At 39.0% G+C, this 17729-nt stretch overlaps 1 long non-coding RNA gene across 1 annotated transcript in view; it reads left to right on the top strand.

Moving 5' to 3' along the window:
* Positions 1–17729, top strand: part of LOC105738832 — a 303739-nt gene that overhangs the window by 192050 nt on the left and 93960 nt on the right. The window contains exon 4 of the long non-coding RNA XR_004027510.1: positions 1183–1273. This is a non-coding gene — a long non-coding RNA (uncharacterized LOC105738832). The remainder of the gene's footprint in view (positions 1–1182; positions 1274–17729) is intronic.

Here is a 17729-nt window from a genome sequence, read left to right as displayed (position 1 = left end):
TGAGCATTTGCCTTCTAAGAAGTTCTAATCCCTGATACAGAAACTTTCGCACTGTCATAGCAGAGCAGAGGCCACGTGATGCTTCATCACTCCAAAGTCCCTGATCCTATATTTGCTTTGTGCTTTTAAGTGTCATCAAGTTAATCAAGGCTGGCTGAAATTATCTGAAGACCAGGCAAAAATCTGCTTTTCTTTTCTTTTCTGCAATATGGCCTGATTTTGTAATCATACCCACGTGAATCTGGCCTGTGCTGTTAGAAAAATTATCTCATTAAAAACAAATCTTAATAGGCCTAATCTGGAGCCTGCTTTTGTCTGTAACTTGATCAAGAGAGTAATGAGTGTGAACCATGCTAAACAGAGGGAGACTAAAAGGAAGTCAGAAACATTCAACAGCGCAGATTACAGTCATATCAGCATGCTTTTGGTATGCAAATAAAGCACACTGGGCAACAAAATAAAATATAAACGGCTTGCTTCTATTTCAGTTCTTGACACTCTTAGGGCATGTGGGAAAACCTAAGTCTCAATGAAAGGATTCAGTTTGAGAAACATATAATTGCTCTTTTTGGGGCCTCTCTTTAATTTCCTTAGTTGCAAAATGAGGATAATAATGTCTATAATTACCATAATAGGATTGTTATAAGGATTAAGTTAGTAGATGTAAAGCATTTAGAACAGTGTCTGGGTTTCTAGTCCAGCACATAGTTAATGATAGCACGTACCATAAGGTCTAGCCGTTGTTATTGTTTTTGTTATGATTTTTGGCTCCCCTCCTCCTGCCACACCGCATTCTATGTGAGCAGGAACACCAGGAGTAGACTCACAGAATTTCAGAACTTTTGAGTATTGCTTCCAGAAATGTGTTCCATGAACATCCACTGTTATTTAAGATATTTGTTGTATGAAAAAGGATTTCTCTGATCAGTAACTTTTGGGAAATGCTAGGTTTAATAAAATCAAAACCGTTTTTACCATAGGGTCTTTTAGAGGGCAAGCGTTCAGGAAAAGAATTATTTTTTCTTTGTACATCACCAGGCTCTTGGCCAAGACCCCTATGACAAAAGACAGATTAACAAAAGAAAAGCAAATGTATTTAATGTCATGTATTTAACATAAACACATTTATATTTTTATTACTATAAATACAGATTTATTCAATATAAATTTTATGTGACACAGGTGCCTTCAGAAATGAAGATGCAAAGACAACAGGGGAAAACCATGTATGTTTATGGACAGTCATGCCAAAGTATGATTGGAAGACAAAAAGGTATGGTCTGATGGTAATAAATGGGGTGGGGGGTTCTCGGCAAGGCCTGTTTGTTTGGATTTCTTTTTGGCATCCATGTGACTTCCCTTTCCACTGGGTATAGGGCAGGACACTGTCACAGAGCCTTTAGTGGAGAAGGGAGGAAGAGGGCCAGAGAGTAACCTCCCTTGGTTTTATGGCCTGCTTCACGGAATAAAAGCATCAGGAATTCAAGTTTATGGCCTGCTTGGGAGGGGAAGAACTTGTAGAGAAGGTCAGAGAGAACATCCTGCTTCTGCGGCTTTTTTCCCGTTTTCTTCAGCTTAAACTTCTTGTGTGCTAAGGTACCACCTTTTGGGGTATTATGCTCTGAGCCCTGTCAGGATCCTTTAATATGCAGGCAATATGAATCTCACAGAGGGTGATATCCTATTCAGTCTTTCCTAAATTTATTTGACCACAGAGCGCGTTTGTTCTAGAATGTCTTGTAACCCTTCAAGGAACATTAGTTCTTGAAGAAAATTATGGATGAGGACTCAATGATGCCCAAAAAGGAGAATGACTTCTAGGCTCTTAGCTAGTTGTGGGCAGAGTCCTGACTTAAGCTTGAGTCTCCTGCTTCCTATCCAGGATGCTTTGCACAAAGTACACAGCTTGCTCTGTCCTGGATTTCTGCAAGAAAGGATCTTGGGTGAAATGAGAAGTAAAGCCTGCAGGTTAAAAACATGGTCCCTGAAGACACATGGGACTTGGGTGTAAGTGCCCACTTCCCACTGTATGATCTCATGCAAGTTATTTCACTTTCTGGGATCTCCTTTTCTCCCCTTTGTGAAAGAATATGATGATTACACTTGGCGTGTGAAGTTTTTGACAACTTATAAGAGAAAATACCTGTAAAGCACATACATTAATTATAAGCAATTTATTATTGTTCCTGGCACATAGCGAGTGCTCAAAATATGTTGCCAATTATTGGTCAGTAGTGCTTTAAAAGTGAAGATCCCATGATAGGGACAGAGATCGGATGACAACTGCTTGTTTCCTGAGAACTTCCTTCGAAGGTTTGTCAGCGGAGGCTGCTCTAGAATGCTCTAAGAGAAAAGGAAGCTCTCTATATTATTGAACCAGCCCTCAAACAAATCACCCTTTTATATTAGTGTCATCGAGAAAAAAAGACTGCTAATGATTACTGGTCAGGGTAGAAGATTTTGGCCCAGGCTTGAAGCCTTGAGGTCTTTGGATTCTACTCCAGAAATTTCCAAGACAGGAAGAATCAGAAGAACCTCTGAACCAATACTTCTCACTCAGGCTGGGAGTGCTATAGTGGGCCAGGGATCCAGGGCCAATCTGTCTACTTTCTGAAACCAGTCCAAGACCAGGTCAGCATAGACACTGAGAGTCAGCTTTTGGAAACCTTTATAGTAATTTGCAGAGTAATTTTATGTCTGTTGGATCCAAATGATGATTTTTAAAATGGGGTTCTATTTGTATTACCTTCACATTATTTCCCTTTTCTAGTAATTTATTTTTCTTGTATTTTACAAAAGCATCAGTTCAGGTCAGATTGAAAAACAAAATAAAACTTGTCCTGTATTTCAGAGAGTTTGAGAATTGATCTAGAAAAACGGTTCTCAAAACTATGTCCTGGGCCAGCAGTATGAGCATCACCCGGGAACTGGTTAGAAATGCAATTCTCACCCCTACCAAGATCTTCTGCATTAGAAATTCTGAGCTAGGTCCCAGCAGTCTGTATTTTAACACTTTTCAGGTGATTCTTAGGCATACTAAAGTTTTAGTTGTACTGGGACCATCCCCAGGACAAGTGTACCTTCTTCCAAATTTATTAGAACAAGAACAGGTATTATATCCCAAGCTTTGTTGTGCAAAGATAATTTAACACCATTTCTCTAAAACCAAATTAAATTTACTTTGAACTACCATCTATTCAGGTTGATAGTAATTTCAATCTCATTTATTAACAGAATTAGGTTCAATTACAAGTGATGAAGACCCAAAATAATAGTGGTCTAATCAATAAGCAGACTTTTGAAAAAAGAAAAAAAAAACACGCGGCAAGTGTTCTCTTGAGGCAAATCCTGTTTTCTGCCATACAACTCAAACCCTATGAGGGAAGAGAACACAGAGGCCTGCCTACCTTCTTTAACAGTAGGAAAACCCAAGGAGGACCCAAAGCAAGTTTCCAAAGTACCATCCTGCTCCATCAACAATGATATTTCATCATTCCCTATGATAATCCTGAGGCCAAATCAATACCTAGAAGGTTTGAAGAGGTCCGCTCTGAATAGCTTGGAGTTTACACATTAGATAGGTTTATTTTCTCCTTCTCTCCTTTAACCATTGTCTACTGAAGTCTTTAAGACTTCCTTCATGGGTTTTGGGAACACAAAAGATTTCCTTCTTATCTTCATTGGTCTGTCAAGGATTCTCTCTTCTGTAATAGATTTTTATTTTCTTGATACGTTTTCTTGTAACTGAAATCCTCAAGCTAAAAAAGGTGGATGGAAGCACATTTTGCAAATTCATTCTCATGTCTCTGGCATTGATTCAAATCTCTAATTGAAAAACTAGTTTCCAAGGGGCACTAATTAGGTCTCGAGATTGATGCTTTGTGCAAAGTTTAGTTTTTTTCTAGTCTGCCACATTATGTAGTTTCCTTTTTTCATCATCTCTAGTTCGTAGCTAAGGGATTTTATATTTCTATTGGTCTGGGCTATGGGCAACAATTTTTATGCAGTGATTTCTTTTATGTAAGCGAAAATGTTGGCACTTTAGAATAAATTTTGACACATTTCCAATATCTACCACTGTATCTAATGAATTATGTAGCATTTTTCTTAATATGCTTGACAGCCAATTATATATATGTTGTATATTCATTTGGTTGTCAAACCTTAAAAAGGAAATATTCAGAATACCAAATTAGATTTACTCCTGTTTATAGTCTCCAGTGTTGTATCTGTCCCATGATATGAATCTCCACCAAATTCCCAGAATACATAAACTTCTGAATTTAGATATACTTGAAGCTGATCTTTCTTCACCCTTATTTACTTTTTTAGGAAATACTTTTAGAAACAAAAACAGGAAAAGGTAGAACCTTATCAAATCAAATATTATGTCACATTAATTTTATAGTAATAATTTGTTATACAATATGGATATCAACCTCATTCTTTACTTCTCTTGCTTTCATATTCTAATATAGCCTTTCTATCACTTTTCTTGCTTAATTTTAAAGAAGAATAAAAGTACTTGCAATTCCATTTAAAAACATCCACTTTTGAATATTTTGGTTCATTTTGTCCTAACCTGAGAGAAACATATCTTTTTAGAAATACTGCCTTTTAAAATATATCCATATATATTTTATTTATATCCATGTGAATTCTTTTTTCCCATTTATAAAGTAACACATACTTGTTATCACAAATACAAACCAAAGTGTATAAAGAAAAAAGTTGGCTGTGTTTTGTTGCCACATCTTTGGATCTAATTGCCTAAAGATCAGGCAAATTGGCATGGCTTCTGTAACTAGAGGTTAGCTGTTAGTGAAACTAGTTTGCCAAATTACTTGCACAGTGTCACTCCACTAGAGCTCTGGGTCAGTTTGATAGACCATTTTGTGAATTTCAAGACAACATCTAAAATATATGTTGCTCTGCAACATCTTCTCCCAGTAAGTAGTGCCAAAACTTGCTCCTCTGGCTTTGATAAAGTGAATTGCAACAGGGAAGCTGAGTTAATTGAGGGTGAGATTTAAAGTTTTATATTTTAATGTTTTTCTGTTTAACAAGATGCAGTGGACACTGTGATAGTAGTGAAATATAATTTCCTTCAGCAGTCTCTTTGAATGACTCAAACCCTGATGTATTTGCTCTTGCCTCCTGAGTGGAGAAAGAATGATGGATTCAGAATAGATAGGGGCCATGACTGCAGAAGATTTTTATTTCTGATTAGACCCTGACAGCCACCTAGCTTGTTTTAGAAATTGAAGGAAAAGAATTTTTTTTTTGTTTTAAAGATACAGTGAGAGGGAGGGTAAGAATAGCTATATTACTTATGTTTAGCCCCCAAAAGGCGAATATATCACACACTTGATTTCACCCCTCTTCTGCCCTTGAGAGACACTGCTAATCAATCAGGTCACATTTCCCACTGAGCTTAAACATAGCCTCAGGGTTTTTCTTGGTACAGCCCTCTGGGCAGCTGCTACCAATTTATCTGGGTTGGCTTATGAGATTGATTTACAGAGTGCATTATTTATTCATTTATTCAACATTTATTGAACATCTAAACTGTGCCAGGCATGTTAAAGGCATTCAGGAGCAAGACATGAAACTTAAATTCCAATGAAAATCAAATCTTTTTATTGCATTTTTTGGTCCTGCACATTTGCTTGGCACGGAGTAGGTGCTCTATATCTACATATCTATCTATATATCTAGCTATAGATATCTCACATTGCATTGAATTGGTACGTGAAGAGCATTCTGGCATCAGCTGACCCAGCTAAGAGGTGAAGAGTGGCTATGGTTCTCCCTCAAATAATAAGAACATTTTTTCCACCTCAGTTCACTTCCTGCTCAGGGTCTATCAAAAACAAATTAATCATCAAGATCAGTTCTCAACTCAGTAGGTTTTGAGGGGCAGGGGGAGATAGCCACAAGAAGAATCAGACACAGAATCTCATCTCATTCCTTAAATGTGACCTCTGAATGTCTTTTAGATTTGTTGATGGGATTCTCGCTGGAACACAATATCAGACTTCATCCTCAAAGGAAATAAATTAAGCTGCCCCACACGAGGACAAATGGTTGACATTGTGCTCTTGCTAACATCTTGTGTGCAGCTGTGAACAGCTGTGTTAGTGCCAGTTAAGCTGTGATAGCATCATTGGGGAGAGAGATAAAGGGCAATTCATTCACAAAGCGCTATTCAAAGGGTCTCACAGGTGTGCTCTAAGGATTGGTTTTCTGCTCTCTCTCTTCTATCTAAAATGTATACTGACTTAAGGTGATTGGGTAATATAATTCCGACAAAATTACAGGTCATCTCCCTCCAGGAATGGTGTTTTAGGAATCTATGCTGTGAAATTCATAAACAAATAGGAAATAGAAAAAAGCATTTCCCACTTGAAAAGAGGATTAGCATCTGACTCTGAAGTGAGTCTGACCATTTATTCATTCCCTTATGAATAAGCCCCAGTTTTCCCCTCCTCTGGTAGAGAGAAGCACAAAACGTGCCAAGAGAGTGGCTCTTTTAGTAAACAGCCTTAACACCCTTATTTGCAATTTTACTCCTCTCCCACCCCACCCCCTCCAGAAAAAAAGAGGCGACCAGCTGTTTGTCCACCGACCACAAATGGTCAGCTCTTTTAGTGAACAAGAACAGGGTCAGCGACTAACTACCAGTGAAGGGGACAAAATGAGATGAGAAAAGGGATGTCTTGTGAAAATAGATTGAAATGGCATTTGGACGTTTGTTTTAAACAGACTTCAGTTTGCCATATGAAGGGGAAATTGTGTGTATGGGATGCCCGCTTGAAAATCCGAGCAAGATAAAGCAGTAACATTTAAATGGGATAGAAATTCTAGGTCAATGTTCCCAAATGCTGGCCCTAACCCTGGGCCACATCCCCGCTACTGCTGAGTGAACTTGTTAACGCTATGGGTTCCCTGGTATCACTTTGTGTAGGAACACTGCAAGCAGTGCCTGAGCTTTTCCAACCGATTCCCCAGATAAGGTTAGAGTTTACATCTAGATTCGGGAATTACTGGTAGATCCCAGGCTAAACAAACAAAAATACAGCAGGTCAAATATCCAGAGGAGAAAACTGCAGACAGAACATGAAAAATGAGATGGAAGGCCTGCCCCTCTGTCTAGGGCCAAACCAATAGATACAATTTTATAATCAATAAAGGGTAATTAATTGAAGACTTCTTATATATCCAACACTGATCCAAATGCTCTCTATTCCTTCAAGCTTTTAATCTTTGAAGCATAAGAAACTTTATGAGTGAAGCTTCCTTCACATGGGACACACACACAGTTTAAAGCAGATGGAAGATCACACAGCTGGTAGGTAGCAGAGCCAAGCTTCGAACCCAGGCAGTATGGATCCACAGCCTGTGCTCTCAACCTCTGCCTCTACCTCATCCTGTCTTTCCTGTGCAAATGGAAGGCCCTTGGAAAGTAATATTATTAACAAATCAGTGCCTTGCCTCAGGGAGCTCACAGAAATTCTTAGTATAACGGAGCCAGTGCAGCGTGCAATGTGCAAAGAGAAACTCACAAGTCACTGCAGCATCACAGAGATGGCCTAACCCAGGCTGGGGAGTGGGCTCTCTGGAGGTGGTGATGCCACATCTGAGATCTTAAAGGATGAGTAAGAGTGAGTCAGAAAAAGATTGGCGGGTGGGAAGGGCGTTGTAGGAGGAGCAAAGATAAAATAGTTCCAGGCATCTCTAGGCTTCTCTCAGGAGAAGGGTGAATGGATACAAGGTGGTAAGAATAACAATCTACTCAATTATTGACAGTAATTATTAGTGATTACGGTATAATTGGGACTACTCTTAATAATTATCACAATTGTTTGTAATATTGAGTGAATAGTGATTGTAGTGTTCCACAGCCTATTGCTGAGTAATAAATTATTCCAAAACCTAGTGGCATAAAACAATTTTTCATTATACACTTGGAATTTATGGATAAGAAATTCTGACTATAAAGGTTGGGTGGATTGAGTCTGCTTCTCAGTGTCTGACGCCTCAGCTGGTGTTAACTTGACAAGCTGGGGCAATGAATAATTGGCGTTAGAGTGCTTACTTCCAAGCAGCATGGCCTGTCATCCTGGTGGCAATGATTGGAAGACTGGACTAAGACGGGACTCTTGACCAGAGGTCCTCCATGTGCCTTCCTCAGCATGGTGGCACTGGGGAAGTGGAACTTCTTCTGAGGTAGATCAGTGCTTCTAGCAGGCAAGGTGGAGGCTGATGTCTTTTTGACCTAGCTTTGGAAGACAAAGTGTCATCTCCACCACAGGCTGTTGTTACAGCACTCATAAGAACTTCCAGATTCAAGGGGAGGAGACATAGCTCCAATTTTCAACGAGAAGAACACCAAAGAGTCTGGAGCCAAGTTTTAAAATTATCACATATGATTAGCGTGTATGGAGTGCTTCCTATGTGCTGGGCACTGTGCTAGATGCTTAACTAGAGATACCCACTGAAAGCTCATCGCAACAGTAGGAAATATGTGCTATGATCACCCTAGGTCACAGATGAGGGATCACAGGGATGGGGGTATGTGTAACTTATCCAAAGTCCCCAGTAAGTGCCCAACTTTGGAATTCAACCCAGATCTGTAGGCTTAAAAGCTTAAGCGTAACCTGTATTACTGGGTATTCTTTGTAACTCAGCCCCAACTCCTGACCCAATGTGTATAGTAGGCTCATTGTGAGTGTTTGTGAAAAGAAAGAAATTCTTAGCAACTATCTATCTAGGGGGACCCAAATAGGGACTTTGGTGGGAGGCAATATAATGCTTGGCAACTCCCACATTCTCTTTTGCTCTTGGCAGACATGAAATCCTTAGGAACCAAGGGCTGTGCGGACTTTGGGCTTGATCTTTACACATCTCATATAATTGCTCAAATAATTCTTTCTATGGTGGCCTCATCCCCAGAGACCTTGTGCCAGGATCCTGGAATTAGGGACAACTACAATTTGGTAAATACTTCTGAGTCAAAGTTCTCTGAGATTCAGGAAAAATGAACACAAGTTGGGAGCACTGTTTTCCAGGAATATGGAAAGATATATTAATATTTTCGTTGCTTTGTATGGCTTATTCCAATCAGAAGAGTCATCAGTGGCATTTAAACCCAAATTAATTTTGTTTTCATTTATCCTCTCATCCAACATTTATTTGTTCACTCATCTTAGTGTGCTCCAGGCACTGTGCTGAATTATGAAGACACCATGGTGAATAAAACAGACACAGTCTCCTCCCTCACAGAGCTTATACTCCAGTAAGTGAGACAGAGAGAAACTAAGTGGATAACTCTACAAATATATAATTGCTAATTCTCGACAGTCCTATGAAGGAAACTAATAAGGAGATAAAAAAACAAAACGGCAGAGGGTGAGGTTGGAAGTCTCTAGAGGGGTGACAGTTAAGCTTAAACTCAAAGGAAGAGAAGAAAAGAAAGGCTGTGACTCTATTTATTTTTATTCTTATCTCTTCCTTGGTCCCAACCTTTTTCTGAGTTCAAATCCTGTGTTCCAAAGGAAAATATACTCAAAGAGCATTGGAACATTGATGCCAGAAGAATCTAACTGGTCCTTATTCCCATATCAAGTTTGTCTGCCAAGACAAATGTAAGTCTTGAGATGTAAGGATTGACCTTATTCCCCAGCAGCAGAGATCTGAGTCCACCCCCAACTGCCAACCTCAAAGTGCTCAGTCGTTGTGACGCACACCAAGATCCTTTCGTCCTCGTGCAAAGAGTGTTGATGGGCCATTCTGCCTGTCTTCCAGAGACACCTTCAAACTGCAGAAGTGGGCTAGGCCTTCAGGCTAGAAGCCACAGAAAGGTGGACTTCCAGGCCTGGCACACTGGCTCACGCCTGTAATCCCAGCACTTTGGGAGACTGAGGCAGGCAGATCACAAGGTCAGGAAATCGAGACCATCCTGGCCAACATAGTGAAACCCCGTCTCTACTAAAATACAAAAAATTAGCTGGGCATGGTGGCACACAACTGTAGCCACAGTTACTCAGGAGGCTGAGGCAGGGGAATTGCTTGAACCTGGGAGGCAGAGGTTACAGTGAGCTGAGATTGCGCCACTGTACTCCAGCCTGGTGACAGAGCGAGACTCCATCTCAAAAAAAAAAAAAAAAGTGGTCTTCCAAAAGGCTCACACAAATGTTGCTTTTTAAAATCAAGCCATGTTTATATTTACCAAGGTATCGACATTTAAGTAAACCTGGCCTTGGTGGGATGGGGGGCAAGCTAATAATTACCCCTTTATTTATTTGTTAAAGTTTAGATACTCATTGATCTAGTGAAGAAGGTCTCTAGTATTTGAGCTCCTGACAACTGTGGCAGTTGCAGGAGGTGACACAGGGGGACTCAGCAGAACTGGAGACCTTGGGTTGGTGGATTTTAATAGTCTGTGGAATATCAAAACATGCAGTTATTATTTGAGACCATTCTTTGGAAATTGTTTAATTCATGTGTGTATGTACATAGAATATAAATCTGTAACAGCATAATTAGTATGCATACATGGACTTATTTAAATTTTAAAATAGCAGCTAATAACTCATAGCATACCTACTAATCTTAGTTCTTAGAACAACCTAATAAAATTGTTATGATTATAAGATTGTATAGGTGAGGAAGTAATAATATATCAAGTAAGACTTTTATTGTCCACCAGAATACCCACTGGATATATGGGGCTATTTCAATTTGAGTTATTTAAAATTAAATAAATTTATAGTTCTTCAGTCACATTGGCCACATTTCAAGTGTCTAGTAGAACACTTCCATCATCACATAAAGTTCTGGTAGACAGTGCTCTGTCTACCAGAACTCTAGTTTCTCAGCTCTGGCACTAGACACTTTCGGCTGGCTGATTGTTTGCTACAGGGACTTATCCTGTGCATTCCCTGTAGGGTGTTTAGCAGCCACTACTCATAGTCATCAGCAGCAACTTCCTCCACTTGTGGCAACCAAAAATGTCTCCAGACAGTGCCAAGTGTCCCCTAGAAAGAGGGAGCAAAATCATCCCTGGCTGAGAACCAATGTTCTAGATTCAGCCTAAGGGTTATGAGCTGAGTGGGAACTACTCCAGGAAGGTGCTTTAAATACTTTGAGTTTAACTTTTCCCATTGGTAAAAGAAGCTTAAAAAAATAGAATATATTTTCATGAAATTTTGTGAGGGTTAAATACTGTAGGTTAAGAATTTAGTAGATAATAAAAGTGGATTAAAGGAATTTTTGGACTCCAGTGTCCTTACTCTGCCCTTAAACCGATGTCTAGATTAGCTGATGTGGCAACTGGAAGCCTGGAAATCAAGATTTCTGCTTGCTCTTCTACTACCCTATCCATGAACTTGGGTTTCCATTTTTAGATAGCTCCAGGTCTGGAGACAATGACAAATCTGACTTTTTAAGACAACAAACCCTGGAGACTTAGAAACTCTTTAGAAACAAACAAGACTCTAACTTCATACAGAAAATCATCGTTCTGCTTCATTGCCCAGGTTCTGTTGGAGTGGTCTTGAGAGTGTACGCAACGATGAGGCAAGCGATTAATAAGGGAGGATTTTAAATGTCTCTATAAAAATAGGATCAAAAACTTAGATCAATTATAATGAAAATAATTAAAACACATTAATTTGGACAACTGTCAGTAAACTATTGGACATTTCTATCTCAACTGTCTAAATAGGCATTTGGCCCTATTACATTCAGACTACTAGTTAGTAAGCTAGAAAGGTAAGTAAATTAGTAGTTTTAAAGTTGGTACCTATCCTTGCTTTAAAAAAAAAAACAAAAACAAATATAGTGGTCTGTTGGGCTTACAAGGGAAACCATAACCAACTTATTCTTGTCCTTGATATTTTCCTTGGTTTGTAGGATTGAGTTGAATGTAACTTTCTGAGTATAAAATTATCAGTAGATTGGACTATGTGAACTAATCTTTGACCTTTTTTTTAACCTATTATAAAGGAAATTCCGTAAGATTTAAAACTAATGCATTGAGCAGAAGAGTAAAATAGTTCATTTCTTCAATTTCTGTTTCAATGATTGATACCTGAGAAGTCACCTGTCTATTAGAAACAGAGTTCAAGTTCACCATTTACATAATAACCTGGTCATTCACCATGCATTTACAATGTATCAGGCCCCAGGTAAAGAATTAAGTATTACATCATTCGTCTCATCTAAACTTCATACCAGTATGAAGGGGGAATCATTTGCTTTCATTTTGAAGATGCGAAAAAGGCTGAGAGTTTGGATAACCTGCCAATAAGGGGTGTAGCCAAGTTTCAGACTCAGGTCTGCAAAATGTCAAAGGTTTTGGTCACCTGCCCAGATGTAGGTGAGCTGTAGATCAGTGGTGAAGAAGATATTTCTTCTGAGATGTAAATCCACACGTAGCTCTCCTCCACACCAGTATCTCTACTTGCTGCATCTGAACAGGGGACATAGTGTTATCTGTGTCCTTTGGCCTTGTTGATTCATTAAACCAGATTATGAATGAGTCATTCTTCACACCCTTGCTACACAATACATATATTTTTAATATGACGAGTCAGCCAGTATCTCTGGATATTTTCTAGTTTACTTGTTCATCAGAGAAAAATTCTGAGTAGCCATTTAAAAAAAGGAAACAGGTTCTATGCAAATCAATCAAACCAGTCCAACACCAGCAGCCCCTCAAAAAGAAAAATATTCAAAATGGTCTCAGAGAAAGAACTCACTAATTTAGAGTTATTGAAGGGAGAGAGAATTCTGAATAAATTATTTTAATTAAAATAGGAGTTAAAAAAAGAAAGTCATTATCTTTGTGACACTCGATGAATGAATGAATCAATCAAACTGGGGTACGTAAGTATAAAATGATATCAACTGGGCAAAAATAGAACCATGTGGAGAACTCACTTGGCCTAGTTTGATGAACAGATGAGGAATTTTTGAATATAGTTTTTCATTTACTTACAGGTCAAGGGGCTACTATAGTTTCAGGGGAAAAAACTGTTCCTATAACCTGGTGGACATTACCCTTGCAATCTTTTTATGCTGTGCTTTTCTTAACTAACTCTTTAAGATGCAAAGGTAATGAACTCCCCAGACTCCCCCAAATAATAAGAAATGTTGAATTGTTGGGAGTGGAATTCATGAAGCCTTCTTATATAGTCAAATGTTTACGGCAGCACAATTCACAATTGCAAAAATATGGAACTAGCCTAACTGCCCATCAACTAATGAGTGGATAAAGAAAATGTGGACGTATGTGGACATATATAGACATACATGTCATATGTACATATACATTATGGAATACTACTCAGCCACAAACAGGAATGAAATAATTGCATTTGCAGCAACGTGGATGGAACTAGAGACCATTATTCTTTTTTTTTTTTTTTTTTTGAGATGGAGTCTCTCTCCGTCACACAAGCTGGAGTGCAGTGGTGCAATCTCAGCTCACTGCAATCTTCACCTTGTGGGTTCAAGCAATTTGGAGAGCATTATTCTAAGTGAAGTAACTCAGGAATGGAAACCCAAACATCACATGTTCACTTTTATAAGTGAGAGCTAACCTGTGAGGATGCATACACGTAAGAATGACATAATGGACTTAGGGTGAAGGGTGGGGGGGGTGGGGGATAAAAGACTATACATTGGGTGCAGTGTGCACTGTTTTGGTGATAGGTACACCAAAATCTCAGAAATCATCACTAAAGAACTTAGCCATGTAACCAAACACCACCTGTTCCCCAAAAACTATTGAAATAATAATAAAATAACTTTATAAAGGACAACCAAGTATGGTTACTTCTATTTGAACTAGTCACATTTTGTTCCACTAGATTTATCACTTTTCTCATACTAATAACATGGGAAACTAAGTTCTAATTTGATGTGCTGGTATTTATTTTTGCCTTGGTAAAGCATTTAGTCCTATCTCCAATGTCTGTCTAAAAGAGATAGACATCTAACTAATACAAAACAGGCAGACTAGCTTTATAAGTCCGTTCTCACATTGCTAATAAAGACATGCCTGAGACTAACTTATTTATAATTTATAAAGGAAATTTATAAAGGAAATTTTATAAAGGAATTTATAAAGGAAAGAGGTTTGACTCACAGCTCGGCATGGCTGGGGAGGCCTCAGGAAACTTACAATCATGGCAGAAAGGGAATCAAACACGTCGTTTTTCACATGGTAGCAGGAAGGGGAAGAACGAGTGCCCAGCGAAGGGAGAAGCCCCTCATAAAACCATCAGATCTCAAGAGAACTCACTATCATGAGAACAGGATGGGGGAAATGGCCCCCATGATTCAATTATCTCCACCTGGTCCCTCCCACAATACATGGGCATTATGGGAACTGCAATTCAAGATGAGATCTCGGTGGGGACACAGCCAAACCATATCACTAGCTAATGAATTATAAATAATCTTGGAGGAAAGAAAAAAAACACGGAAATTAATTTGAATGTGTTAGACATCTATTGCTGATAATGAAGTTTTTCAAATCTTAGGGGCTTAAAAGAACACACATAAACTATTTCAGACTTTATGTGGGTCAGGGATCTGAAAGGACTTAGTTTGGTGATTCTGGCTCAGGGTCTTCTCATGAGGCTGCAACCAAGGTATCAGCCAGAGAACAGTCATACAAGGCACGACACAGGCAGAAGAAGCTGCTTCAAAGCTCATTCATAGGCCTGTTGGTCTGAAGCTTCAGTTAGACACCATGTGAGCATCCAGGGCACTATTCATAACACAGAAGCTTGCTTCCCCAAGAGTGTGTGATTGAAGAAACAGAGGGAGAGGGAGAAGGACAAGGATAATTCAATATGGATGCCACAGTCTTTTTATAACCTAATTTTGGAAGTGAATGAGTCTGTTCTGACATTGCTATAAAGAAATGCCTTATTTGCACCCAAGGAAAGAGGAATAGATTCATAATCTTATCTCCTTTTCCTTGCCCCAATTCAAGAATTCACATGTGGCACCTTCAAAACAGTTCAAGCACCACTAGAGAAGGGGTCATATGCTAAATGTAGGTGATAGTACAGAAAGAGACAATGTCATGGAAAAGGGGAGAACAGAGCCAACCAGTTCTTTGGGAGAAAGGAGCAGGCTAATTGGGAGCAATGGTCTTGTTCACAGTTGGGTCTCCAGAACTTTGTACACCCATCCATATATGACACGTGACAGCTGATAAAACAGTATTTGTTGGAATAAATGAATAAAAAAAAAAAGAAATGCCTGAGACTGGGTAATTTTTAAAGAAAAACTGTTTAATTGGCTTGTGATTATGAAGGAAGCACAGTTATACAGGAAGCATGGCTCAAGGAGATGTAGAGGCTTAATTGGCTCATGGTTCTGCAGGAAGCACAGTTGTACGGGAAGCATGGCTCAATGAGATTTTACCCATGGCAGAAGGCAAAGTGGGAGCAGGCATCTTCACATAGCCAGAGCAGGAGGAAGAAAGAGAGGTCAGAGATACTTACACACTCATAAAAACCAGATCTAATAAGAACTCACTGTCACCATGGCAGCACCAAGCTCATGTGCAAGGAGAAGGAAAGGATTAAAAAAGGTCATGAATGCCGAAAGGAAAAAAATCACTGAGGATATCTTAGAGGCTGCCTACCACCAATGAGTTTTTTTTTATATGCTGATAGCTACATGCTATAAATTAGCCAGAAGTAGTCATCTCTGCAAATCATGTCCTGGGGACACCAGAGGAAAATTAAAACAAAGAGTAAATGTTTCTAAACCATGTTTTGGTGCTTGGATTTTTCCCCGTGAATGTTCCCCCAAAGCCATTTAAGGAAAAAAGACTTTATTCACATATATGACAACCATTCACCCAGAGTTGGCCATCCAGAGGAGCAGAAATATGGTTCACTTCCATGGTATAACTTGAGAAGAGTCAGAGAACCTCTCCTTTCAGAGCATCTTCTAAAAGAAGGTCTGTGATGATCCTTGGGGTGTAAGACATTCTCAAGAGAAGAAACACCATCCCTAAGGGGCAAAAATTGGCTCATGGGGGCAAAAAGTCCTTACCGTTAGGGTGTGATGATGAAAAGAAGGTGGATAAAAACTGGTGTAGAACAAGCCAGTAAAGAGAGTTCTAAGGCAAGGGAAGGCTTTGAGGAGGGAAGGACTGGGAGTGAGATTCAGTTCTGGATGAAGAGGGAGAGACGGAATTTGGTAGAGTATAAATGGACTGTCCCAGACATGTGTTGGGCTGTAGTTTTCCTTCTCAATCTGATGCTACCTAATTTCCACCTTTTAGGGATTCCTCACAGTTTATGGCCCATGGAGAGTTCCTTTCCAGTTTTGTAGTGCACCTGTGTACAAACTCATTTAAAACATGTTTGCTGGCATTTCTGGAAGATTTGAGGTTGGTGGAAGAGGTTGTAGCTTGTGTTTAGTTTGCTATCTTGGAATGAAAAATGTTTATTACAGAGCCAGGGAAAATGGCTCTATTTTCTCCTATTCCTCCTTCCTCCCACTCCTTCTCAGTGGAGGTAGAATCTGCAATTTGCAGTGAGGAAGAAAAAAGGACTAGAAAATAGGCACGGGGTGTGTGGAATAGAGTTAAGGAAAGCGAAGTAGCAACGAAACTTGCACCATCAGCCACTCTATGAGAGTCTGGTCCTAACACTCATGGTGTATCTAGATTTGCATTTTCTCATTTTTTAAATGAAGGGTTTGTATAAAATGGTACTTACGGTTGACTCTAGCTTCAGCAATATATAATCCCATGAAATATCATACCTGTCTTCAAATATAGCTGTTAGAATTGTATGTCTTTGGGTTAGGGCTTTGATTCTCCTCTTGCAATTCAAATACTCAGCAGACTAGTAAAAGTTTAGCTGTCAACCTATAATTGTCACCTTTATGTGAACTGCGTATATTCACAACATACGGAGAAAAGACTACACGTCTGAGGACTCTTAATGGATTCAGTATAAGAGTCAAGGATCAAGTCCTTGTGGGCCCTGGTCTAGGACGTGGAAGACCCTGAAGACATTTAGCCCAAATCATCATTTTACCTAAAGTCAGCCTATTACATTGAATCTCATGAAATTCTCATTTTTGTAGACCAGAACTTGTTGAATTTGGCAATGTTACATAGTCAAAACTAGAGTTTAGCCAGTAGATCAATGTCCTTTAATGAGAAGCATTTTTTTTTATTAAATCACATTTTTATCTATTTTAGGACATTTATTAAATAATTGCCACTGATTATTTTTTACCGTCTTCTAAATGCAAAGTGTAACTGAATTAGAAAGTGACAACACAAGAATAGGTGTCTATTTATAATGAGTTAGTGTGAAAAACAGAAAGTTATTATTTTTCCATTTGAAAGAAGGGTTGTTCATTAATAAATACAGTCAGTCCGCTTGCAGTTTTAAGACTCTGCTTTCTCTTTCCACTTTTTCCTTGTACAGTTTGGAACAATTTCTAGTGGAAATGGCCCCAAAAATAAGAAACTCTAGCTTACTGATCATGCAGAAAGCCATGGAGGCAGGAGTAGAAAGAGCGATGGTGTATGGACTCTTCCGTTTCAGCCTAGTTTTACTAGGTCTACCCTGAGATTCTGTGGAAATCTATAGAAGATTCCATTTCTAAACTAGCAAATGAGTAAACTATACATGGAGGCTGAGGCTTAAAGGGAGGGAGAGAAGGAAAAAGAAGGA

The sequence above is a fragment of the Nomascus leucogenys genome, chromosome 21 (assembly GCF_006542625.1).
Source record: "Nomascus leucogenys isolate Asia chromosome 21, Asia_NLE_v1, whole genome shotgun sequence".
In the NCBI taxonomy this organism is placed as follows: Eukaryota; Metazoa; Chordata; class Mammalia; order Primates; family Hylobatidae; genus Nomascus; species Nomascus leucogenys.
Note: the sequence above shows the minus strand (reverse complement) of the source record. Positions and strands in the feature narration are given on the sequence as shown.